A 9,732-nucleotide genomic window follows, 5' to 3' on the forward strand; every position below is an offset into this window, starting at 1 on the left:
AATAGCAGAATACAGAGAAGAAGCAAACAGAATAACAGATATATAGAGAAAATAGAAAGCAAAACACAAACAAAAGAATACAAGAGAACAAAACACAGACACAGTGAATGGAATACAAACAAAGAAAGCATACATTCAAACAACAATCATAATAGAGGAAATGCACAACCAAGTATGATGCTTGTCTATCCTATGCAGGCCATGAGCTCACGTGTCGGTTTACACCCTGCAGCCCGACATTACCTCGGAACAAGTCCCAGATATGGTTTCCCTTTGTGTCCTTTGTGCATACGTGTCGGTGGTAAAAATACCACTCCTTCGTGACTACTGGCAGTCGGCGCAAAGCTCAACCCCATAATATACGCACAAGGGGAAACAGTGATCCTCAGTTCGTGGGCATCCCCGAGATCAACTTACAAACAAAACAGAGATCCTCATTTCGTGGGATATACCCGAGATCAACACACAACAACATAGTGATCCTCAGTTCGTGGGTTATATCCGAGATCAATACACAGCAAACAATGATCCTCAGTTCATGGGTTATCTCCGAGATAAACATACAACAACATACATGACCTCAGTTCGTGGGTTATACCCGAGATCAATACACAACAATACAATGATCCTCAGTCCGTGGGTTTCCCCAAGATCAAAGATGATCAACAGTTCATGGGTTATTCCCGTAATCAATGATTATCAATTCGTGGGTTCTTTCCACACACAAAAAAGTTAACAGTTCGTAGGTTTTCCCGAGACCAATGATCATTCAGTTCGTGGGTACTTCCCGTATTTAACATTATCAGTTTGTGTGTTCTACTGCTCTTCTCTCTCTGTCTCTTCACTCTGCTTTGATTACTCTTTTCTCTATATCTATATTATTCTTTTTCTCTTCATCTCTTTACTCTGCTCTAGTTATTTTGTTTTCTGTGTTTCTCTACTCTGCTCTGATATCTCTGCTTAACGTATGTATTTAAAGCTTATGTAAATTTCGGTATGAATAGTTAGCCTGTCCCAAGTATAGGTTCATTAAGTCTGTACTGAAACAGTTTAAATTTTCATATGATACGTAACCCTATTCGCAACTCAAGGACTAACTATGTTGCCCTAGTTCGTTCGCTAGTCTCTGTCTGTTTTTCTGTCATTAAAACTTTACAGACATTTTCTCCGATTTTCATCTCTTCTTTAACTTTTCATCTTTCCTTTATCTTTGCCTCACTAATATATTATTACCACTCCCTAAGTGTTTTATGAAGGTAATTATGAGATTCTGAGCTTAAAGTTGTCTTTCTAAAGCTTTTACAGAAAACTGCCTTTTTCCGCATTATTTTATTATTTTTATTAAAATATTATTTTTAATTAAATTTTATTATTTAATATTTTATTATTATTTATTAGTTTATTATTAAATTTTTGAAAATTACCTTCCTTTAACCTTTTACTTTATAAATTCACTTTTTAGCACCCACAACTTTTAATATTTCTACTTTTAATACCCTAACTTTCAAAAATTACAAAATAACCCCTCAAACACCAAAATATTTACCTCCTTGCCCTTTCTAAGATCTAAAAGGTGTTCTTTAATGTTTTTCATAACATTCAAAGTGTTCTTCGTGTTCTTCGTAAATTCTTTAAATTCTTTCTCTATTTTCACCCGTTTTTCAGTCTTTTCAGCAACCAATTTTTACCACAATTCATAATAAATTCCCAGTCACTAAAATCCAATCTTTTCTACATGATTTTAACACAAATTGAACCCCAATTTAAGGCCTAGGGTTTCGTTTTTCCAGCAGCCATGAAGAACATAAGTTCAAAGTTGAATATCATCAAATTTAATCAAATTTTCTCCAAAATTTCAACAAGAATCACTCATATAAACCATCAATTTCAAGTGCAGCCAAACCATATCATAATCACACAACTCAAACACAATCAATCAACATTAATTTCGTCAAACCCTACCTTGATTTGCTGCTCCTATTTTCAGTTAGTGTTCAAGGTGTTCCTAGAGCACTTTTTCCTCCTAAATCCAATCAAGAACAACTTTAAAACTCTAAACCATCAACAAAACAAACTTTAGAAGAATCTTAGGAAGGTTATCCTCACCTTAAACGTGCAGGAAATCAAAGATCTTTGGCCCACAAATCAAGCTAAGCAAGAGATCTAAGGAAAAACATCAAGAAAACACTTGTTTAAGCATGTTTCCTTGAAAACCGAATTGAAGAGGGAGGGAGACAGACATCTCATTTTATTTCCAGCCTTGATATGTTATATCATTATGTAGGGGAAGAATAGAGGATCATTTTGGTGAAATCGGAGTTTTGATTTGAGTTTTAGTTAAGAAGAAATCAAGCTTTGAAGATTTAAGTGTCATGAAAGTTTCTCTCTTTTTTCTCTTCTCATTTTCGGCCAAAGGGAGTAAATTACCAGCCTTGGAGTGTCTTGGTGGTGTAGGGTGAGTTGTGATTGGTTGGCTTGGAGGCGGGTTAAAATAGTATTAAAATATCTCAGGTGTAAAACTACTAAAACTAGATGTATCAGAACACTTGTAAAAACATCTCTAAAAATTATTTTCTGAGCTACTAGCATAAATGACACTAGTAACATATTTATTATGAGAATAGAACATGTATGATGAGACCTTAGCATTGCTAAAGTCATCAAAGAGTGCTGGTGCTAAGCTGCACCAGTAAACTGTGAACCCGGTTAAACCGATTTCCTGTTTTTAACTAAAACAGACCAGGTAACCTTATAATATCATTCAAGCATCTTCTAATACTAATATAATGATAATATTATACTATTATCTCTCTTCTCTCGTGAATCGAGTCCGGTTCGTCAAACTGAGACTACTTACGAAAATCAGAATTAAAACTCCTAACCGGTACAGTTCAAAAACTAGGTTCTTCGTGATTGCATTATTGAGCTTGCCTCAAAAAAGGTTCTAGCTTAAAGATGACATAATGACAATGAGGATTGAGATGCTTGATGATATAGCAGAGGTGTTCCCTTTACTGATCTTCCGGAGAAATCCGTGCCTACAGAAAAGATCTCGCGTACTCAAAAACTAGGTTGTTACAACTGGGTTCTGGAGGCCCAAAAATTGCCACCAGTGATTTGCAATTAATGAGCTGACGTAACTCGGGTCACGCGTACGCATGAGTCACGCGTACGCGTCACTGCGCAAAAATTCATCCACGTGTACACGTGGGTCACGCGTACGCGTCATTCGCAAATCCTTCTTGTGCGTACGCACGCATACTTGTGCGTACGCACGGGTGCTGGAACTTCCAAACTTTATTTCTTCATGGTTTCTTCCCTTTTGCATGCTCTTTTCCTCACTTCTTCAACCCATACTTGCCTTAGAAACCTGAAATCACTTAACAAATACATCAAGGCACCAAATGGGATTAAAGTAAATTAAAATTGACTAAATTAAGCATAAAAGAGCATGTTTTCACTTTCAAGCACAATTTAGGAAGAAAACACAATAGCATGCTATTTAGGTGAATAAATGTGGGTTTATGTGATGAAATTCTCTCAAATCAAACCAAAATATATCATAAAATATGGACTCATCACACCTCTTTGGGTCACTAAATGTTTTGCCTCAAAGTAGCTCTTGATGGTGGACTTTCGGTTGGTAATCCCGGGTTAGTTAACCCAAGTTACCGGGTGATGAAGCACCCCTTAGAACCTAGTTATCCAATCTTATCTTTGTACAAGAACATCACATGCATATATCCAAATCTCAAGCCATTGGTGCCCAGCCTTGTTTATTTCTTTTTGTTTCTTTCTCTTACATTTTCTTTCTTTTATTATGGACCTCTTTCATTGGTCAAATCTCATCAAATGTAACTCAAGTTCATATCTCGAAGTCATGCTAACTTCTAGCCTTGTTTATAAATCAACTAATGAACCAGCACATACCACCACATAACCCTTATTCTGTCTCATATCAAACCAGACCTTTACTCTTTCTCTGTTTTACAATAATTTTTTTCTTTTATTCAAGCATGGGGAACAATGCAAATAATTCAAGTAAGACGAGATGATAAAAGCACTTAGACTAGCAAGCTTAAAAACAAACAAATAGCAAATGACTTATAACTAATAGGACACTAATCAATCAGGGGGCACAATTGCACTTTCAATTAACACATTTAAACTAGAGACAGGCAAGTAAAGATACAACCTCTTGGAGTCCACTTGTTTTCTCCTTGTCATCACCATCTTTAACTTTTGTCTTTCCCTTGTTATTCCACATGATAATGCATCTTACCCTTCAAGAGATTGAATAACTTCCTGCAAAGATTTTGAAAGTTTCTTGTTCCCTAAGCACTTGAGAAACAGTTAGCGTGCATGTATGCTTGTGATTCTCTGAACTTAAATTGGTGTGGGAACACCAAACTTAGTTCCTTGCCTACTTCTATATGCAGCAGAGTGAATACATGCATGAAACGTCAAGTACTTTTATTCAGAAAGTAAACTATGAACTAGAAAATAAACTAGGGACTAGAAAGTAAACTATGAACTACATAACAAACCAGGAGCTAGAAACTAAACAACTGTTGAGTAGTTTCTCTGATTGTTTGGAGCTGAGAACTAGTCATGCTGAGGGTGCAATGTGTTCTTAATGAAATCTGTGGTGGAACACCAAACTTAGAATTACACATTCACCCTTAAATTTCTTTGGTGTGCAACACCAAACATAGCCCTTTGCAATGCAGAGAGATCTACTGAATTTTCTTATTGAAACAGTTAAAGAAAAAGAAAAACTACCTTTGGTTGGTTTGCCTCCCAATAAGCGCTCTTTTAATGTCATTAGCTTGAGATGTTGTTCATGACTTTCTTCCTCTTCTTCCAGTTTGTTAAGAGGAATGACCTCAAGTGTAAAGAAGGGCCAATCAGTGCCCCCTTTCTTGGTCTCTTCCCAACAAGCTTTCTTTTGTTATCTACTTGATTTGCTTTGCTTGTTGAGGCAGGGGTTGGATTGTTTGCAGTTGACCTTTTCTTCTTCATGAATGTTGTCCTTGGTATCTTGGTCGCAATCCTCTTTTCGGTGCTCTTGTTTGTTGCCTTCACTCCTTTGATATCAAGACTTGGGTGTTGTGTGATTGTTGGAGTGTCCTCTTCATCAAAAGCCTTTTGAATTGGTGGTTCAATGAGCCCTTTTTTCTATGTAGCTCTCTGCTTCAATTGAATGTGGATTTCCTTGATTGTCTTCCTCCCTTTCTTCTTCATGATTTTCCATTGAGTCATTTGGGAGGGAATTTTCATGTTCTTCTGTCACCTCAAGTAGCCTCTGTGGATATGGAGTCACAGGTTCAAATACCTCCACAACCTCATTCTTCATTGCAATTTCACTTGACACAGGGACCTTTTCTTCCACTTCCTCACTCACAGATTGGTCTTCATCCTCAATGCTTAGTAATCCTAAGTTTCTCCTAATTTGTTCTAAGTGCCCTTCCATCTTCTTGAAGAGGATTTCTTGTTCTTTCCAGAATTGTTTTTGTCTTTCCAAGAGTTGTTCTTGTCTTTCAAAGAATTGGTCTCAATTTTTGGTGCACGAAATTGTGATCCTTAACAACGGCGCCAAAAATTTGGTGCTCGGAACGTAATTCACACACTTTGTCACAACTCCGCACAACTAACCAGCAGTGCACTGGGTCATCCAAGTAATACCTTACGTGAGTAAGGGTCGATCCCACGAAGATTGTTGGCTTGAAGCAAGCTATGGTCATCTTGTAAATCTCAATCAGGCAGATTCAAATGGTTATGGGCTTTTGATAATTAAAATATAATTAAAACAGAAAATAAGATAGAGATACTTATGTAATTCATTGGTGAGAATTTTAGATAAGCGTATGGAGATACTTTGTTCCTTCTGAATCTCTGCTTTCCTACTGCCTTCATTCAATCCTTCATATTCCTTTTCATGGCAAGCTATATGTTGGGCATCACTGTTGTCAATGGCTACTTCCCGTCCTCTCAGTGAAAATGGTCCAAATGCGCTGTTACCGCACGGCTAATCATCTGTCGGTTCTCACTCATGTTCGAATAGAATCCAGTGATCCTTTTACGTCTGTCACTACGCCCAACACTCGTGAGTTTGAAGCTCGTCACAGTCATCCCTTCTCAGATCCTACTCGGAATACCACAGACAAGGTTTAGACTTTTTGGATCTCAGGAATGGCCGCCAATAATTCTAGCTTATACCACGGAGACTCCGATCTTTTGGAATGGAGGCTAAGAGATATACGCTCGATCTAAGGTAGAACGGAAGTGGTTGTCAGGCACGCGTTTATAGGTTGAGAATAGTGATGAGTGTCACGGATCATCACATTCATCATGTTAAAGTGCAAGCGAATATCTTAGAATAGGACTACGCTTGAATTGAATGAGAAAATAATAGTACTTTGCATTAATACTCGAGGAACAGCAGAACTCCACACCTTAATCTATGGGGTGTAGAAACTCCACCGTTGAAAATACATAAGTGAAAGTGGTCCAGGCATGGCCGAATGGCCAGCCCCCCAAGTCTAAGGAAAAATGTTCCAAAGATCTAAAATGATCCAAAGATTCTTAGATAAATCACTAAAACTAGTTTTTATACTAAACTAGTAGCTAGGGTTACATAAGATAAGTAAATGATGCAGAAATTCACTTCCGGGCCCACTTGGTGTGTGCTTGGGTTGAGAATTAAGCTTTCATATGTAGAGACTTCTTTTGGAGTTAAACGCCAGCTTTTGTGCCAATTTGGGCGTTTAACTCCAGTTTGTAACCTGTTTCTGGCGTTTAACTCCAGAATAGAGCAGGAAGTTGGCGTTTGAACGCCCATTTGTGTCATCAAAACTCGTGCAAAGTATGAACTATTATATATTTCTGGAAAGCCCTGGATGTCTAATTTCCAACGCAATTGAGAGCGCGCCAATTAAGTTTCTGAAGCTCCAGAAAATTCATTTCGAGTGCAGGGAGGTCAGAATCCAACAGCATCTGCAGTCCTTCTTCAGCCTCTAAATTAGATTTTTGCTCAAGTCCCTCAATTTCAGCCAGAAAATACCTGAAATCATAGAAAAATACACAAACTCATAGTAAAGTCCAGAAATGTGAATTTTATTTAAAAACTAATAAAAATATACTAAAAACTAACTAAATCATACTAAAAACAATGCCAAAAAGCGTATAAATTATCCACTCATCACAACACCAAACTTAAATTGTTGCTTGTCCCCAAGAAACTAAAAATAAAATAGGATAAAAAGAAGAGAATATACTATTAAATTCCAAAATATCAATGAAACTTAGCTCCAATCAGATGAGCGGGACTAGTAGCTTTTTGCCTCTGAACAGTTTTGGCATCTCACTTTATCCTTTGAAGTTCAGAATGATTAGCATCTATAGGAAGTCAGAATTTTAGATAGTGTTATTAATTCTCCTAGTTCAGTATGTTGATTCTTGAACACAACTACTTTATGAGTCTTGGCCGTGGCCCTAAGCACTTTGTTTTCCAGTATTACCACCAGATACATAAATGCCACAGACACATAACTGGGTGAACCTTTTCAGATTGTGACTCAGCTTTGCTAAAGTCCCCAATTAGAGGTGTCCAGGGTTCTTAAGCACACACTTTTTTGCTTTGGATCACGACTTTAACCGCTCAGTCTCAAACTTTTTACTTGACACCTTCACACCACAAGCACATGGTTAGGGACAACTTGGTTTAGCCGCTTAGGCCAAGATTTTATTCCTTAGGGCCCTCCTATCCGCTGATGCTCAAAGCCTTGGATCCTTTTTACCCTTGCCTTTTGGTTTAAAGGGTTATTGGCTTTTTCTGCTTGCTTTTTCTTCTTTTTCTTTTTTTTTCTTTTCCTCCCTTTTTTTTTCGCCAGCTTTGTTTTCACTGCTTTTTCTTGCTTCAAGAATCAATTTTATGATTTTTCAGATTATCAATAACATTTTTCCATTTTCATCATTCTTTCAAGAGCCAACAAATTTAACATTCATAAACAACAAATTCAAAAATATGCATTGTTCAAGCATTCATTCAGAAAATCAAAAAAGTATTGCCACCACATCAAAATAATTAAGCTAGTTTCAAGGATGAATTCGAAATCCATGTACTTCTTGTTCTTTTATTTTTAGAACATTTTTCATTTAAGAAAGGTGATGGATTCACAGGACATTCATAGCTTTAAGGCATAGATACTAGATACTAATGATCATGTAATAAGACACAAACATAAATAAAAATAAAGCACAGAGAACGAAAACACAAAAAATAAATAGACAAGAAGATTAAGGAACGGGTCCACCTTAGTGAAGGTGGCATCTTCTTCCTCTTGAAGAACCAATAGTGTTCTTGAGCTCCTCTATGTCTCTTCCTTGCCTCTGTTGCTCCTCCCTCATAGCTCTTTGATCTTCTCTAATCTCATGGAGAATGATGGAGTGTTCTTGGTGCCCCACCCTCGTTGTCCCATGTTGGAACTTAATTCTCCTAGGGAGGTGTTAATTTGCTCCCAATAGTTTTGTGGAGGAAAGTGCATCTCTTGAGGCATCTCAGGGATTTCATGATGAGGAATTTCCTCATTCTCTTGTTGAGGTCCATGACTGGGCTCTCTTGTTTGCTCCATCCTTTTCTTAGTGATGGGTTTGTCCTCATCAATGAAGATGTCTCCCTCTATGTCAATTCCAGCCAAATTACAGAGGTGGCAAATGAGGTGAGGAAAGGTTAACCTTGCCAAAGTGGAGGACTTCTCAGCCACCTTGTAGAGTTTTTGAGGTATAATCTCATAAACTTCCACTTCCTCCCCAATCATGATACTATGGATCATGATGGCCTGGTCTACAGTAACTTCAGACCGGTTGCTAGTAGGAATGATTGAGCGTTGGATGAACTCCAACCATCCTCTAACCACAGGCTTAAGGTCCGGTCTTCTCAATTGAACCGGTTTGCCTCTTGAGTCAACTTTCCATTGAGCTCCTTCCACACATATGTCCATGAGGACTTGGTCCAACCTTTGATCAAAGTTGACCCTTCTAGTGTAGGGGCGTGTGTTTTCTTGCATCATTGGCAAGTTGAACGCCAACCTTACATTTTCCGGACTGAAATCTAAGTATTTCCCCTGAACCATTGTGAGCCAATTCTTTGGGTTTGGGTTCAGACTTTGATCATGGTTCTTAGTGATCCATGCGTTTGCATAGAACTCTTGAACCATTATTTAAGAAAAGGGAGGGTTTGGGTTGGGATTACCGGCTTTGGATGGTAAGGGGAGTGGGGGTATATTTGGGGAGTTGTAATGAGGTAAAAGTGTGTAATGTTGGTGATGAAGAGGGGGAACCGGCTTATGTGGAAGAGGGAGGTAGAGGAGGTAAAAGAAGAAGAAGATGATGAAAGAAAGAAGAAAACGAGCCTCTGCTCGTTTGGAAAATTCAAACCACACCATTTTCATAACGAAAAACAAAAAGGTATTGGTAGTTACCGTGGATTCCGGTCTCTTTGGAGTTCTTTCTCCTTTCCCTTCCGTTAACGAAGGTGGAGACTCAGTACCTTCTACCTCTCTAAGTAGAGTTTCCAGGTAGTTCTGGTGAAGATACTTCAGCACCGGTTCTTTTTAAACTAAGAACTCCAGGGAAAATTCGAGTTTTTCTCGCTCATAGGCCTCTAGGCTGTTCTCTAATCTTCTTCTCCTACCCTTCAAGAGAGGTTAGGATAAGTTGTTCAGCCTTAGA

Source organism: Arachis ipaensis, chromosome B07 (assembly GCF_000816755.2).
Source record: "Arachis ipaensis cultivar K30076 chromosome B07, Araip1.1, whole genome shotgun sequence".
Taxonomy (NCBI): domain Eukaryota; kingdom Viridiplantae; phylum Streptophyta; class Magnoliopsida; order Fabales; family Fabaceae; genus Arachis; species Arachis ipaensis.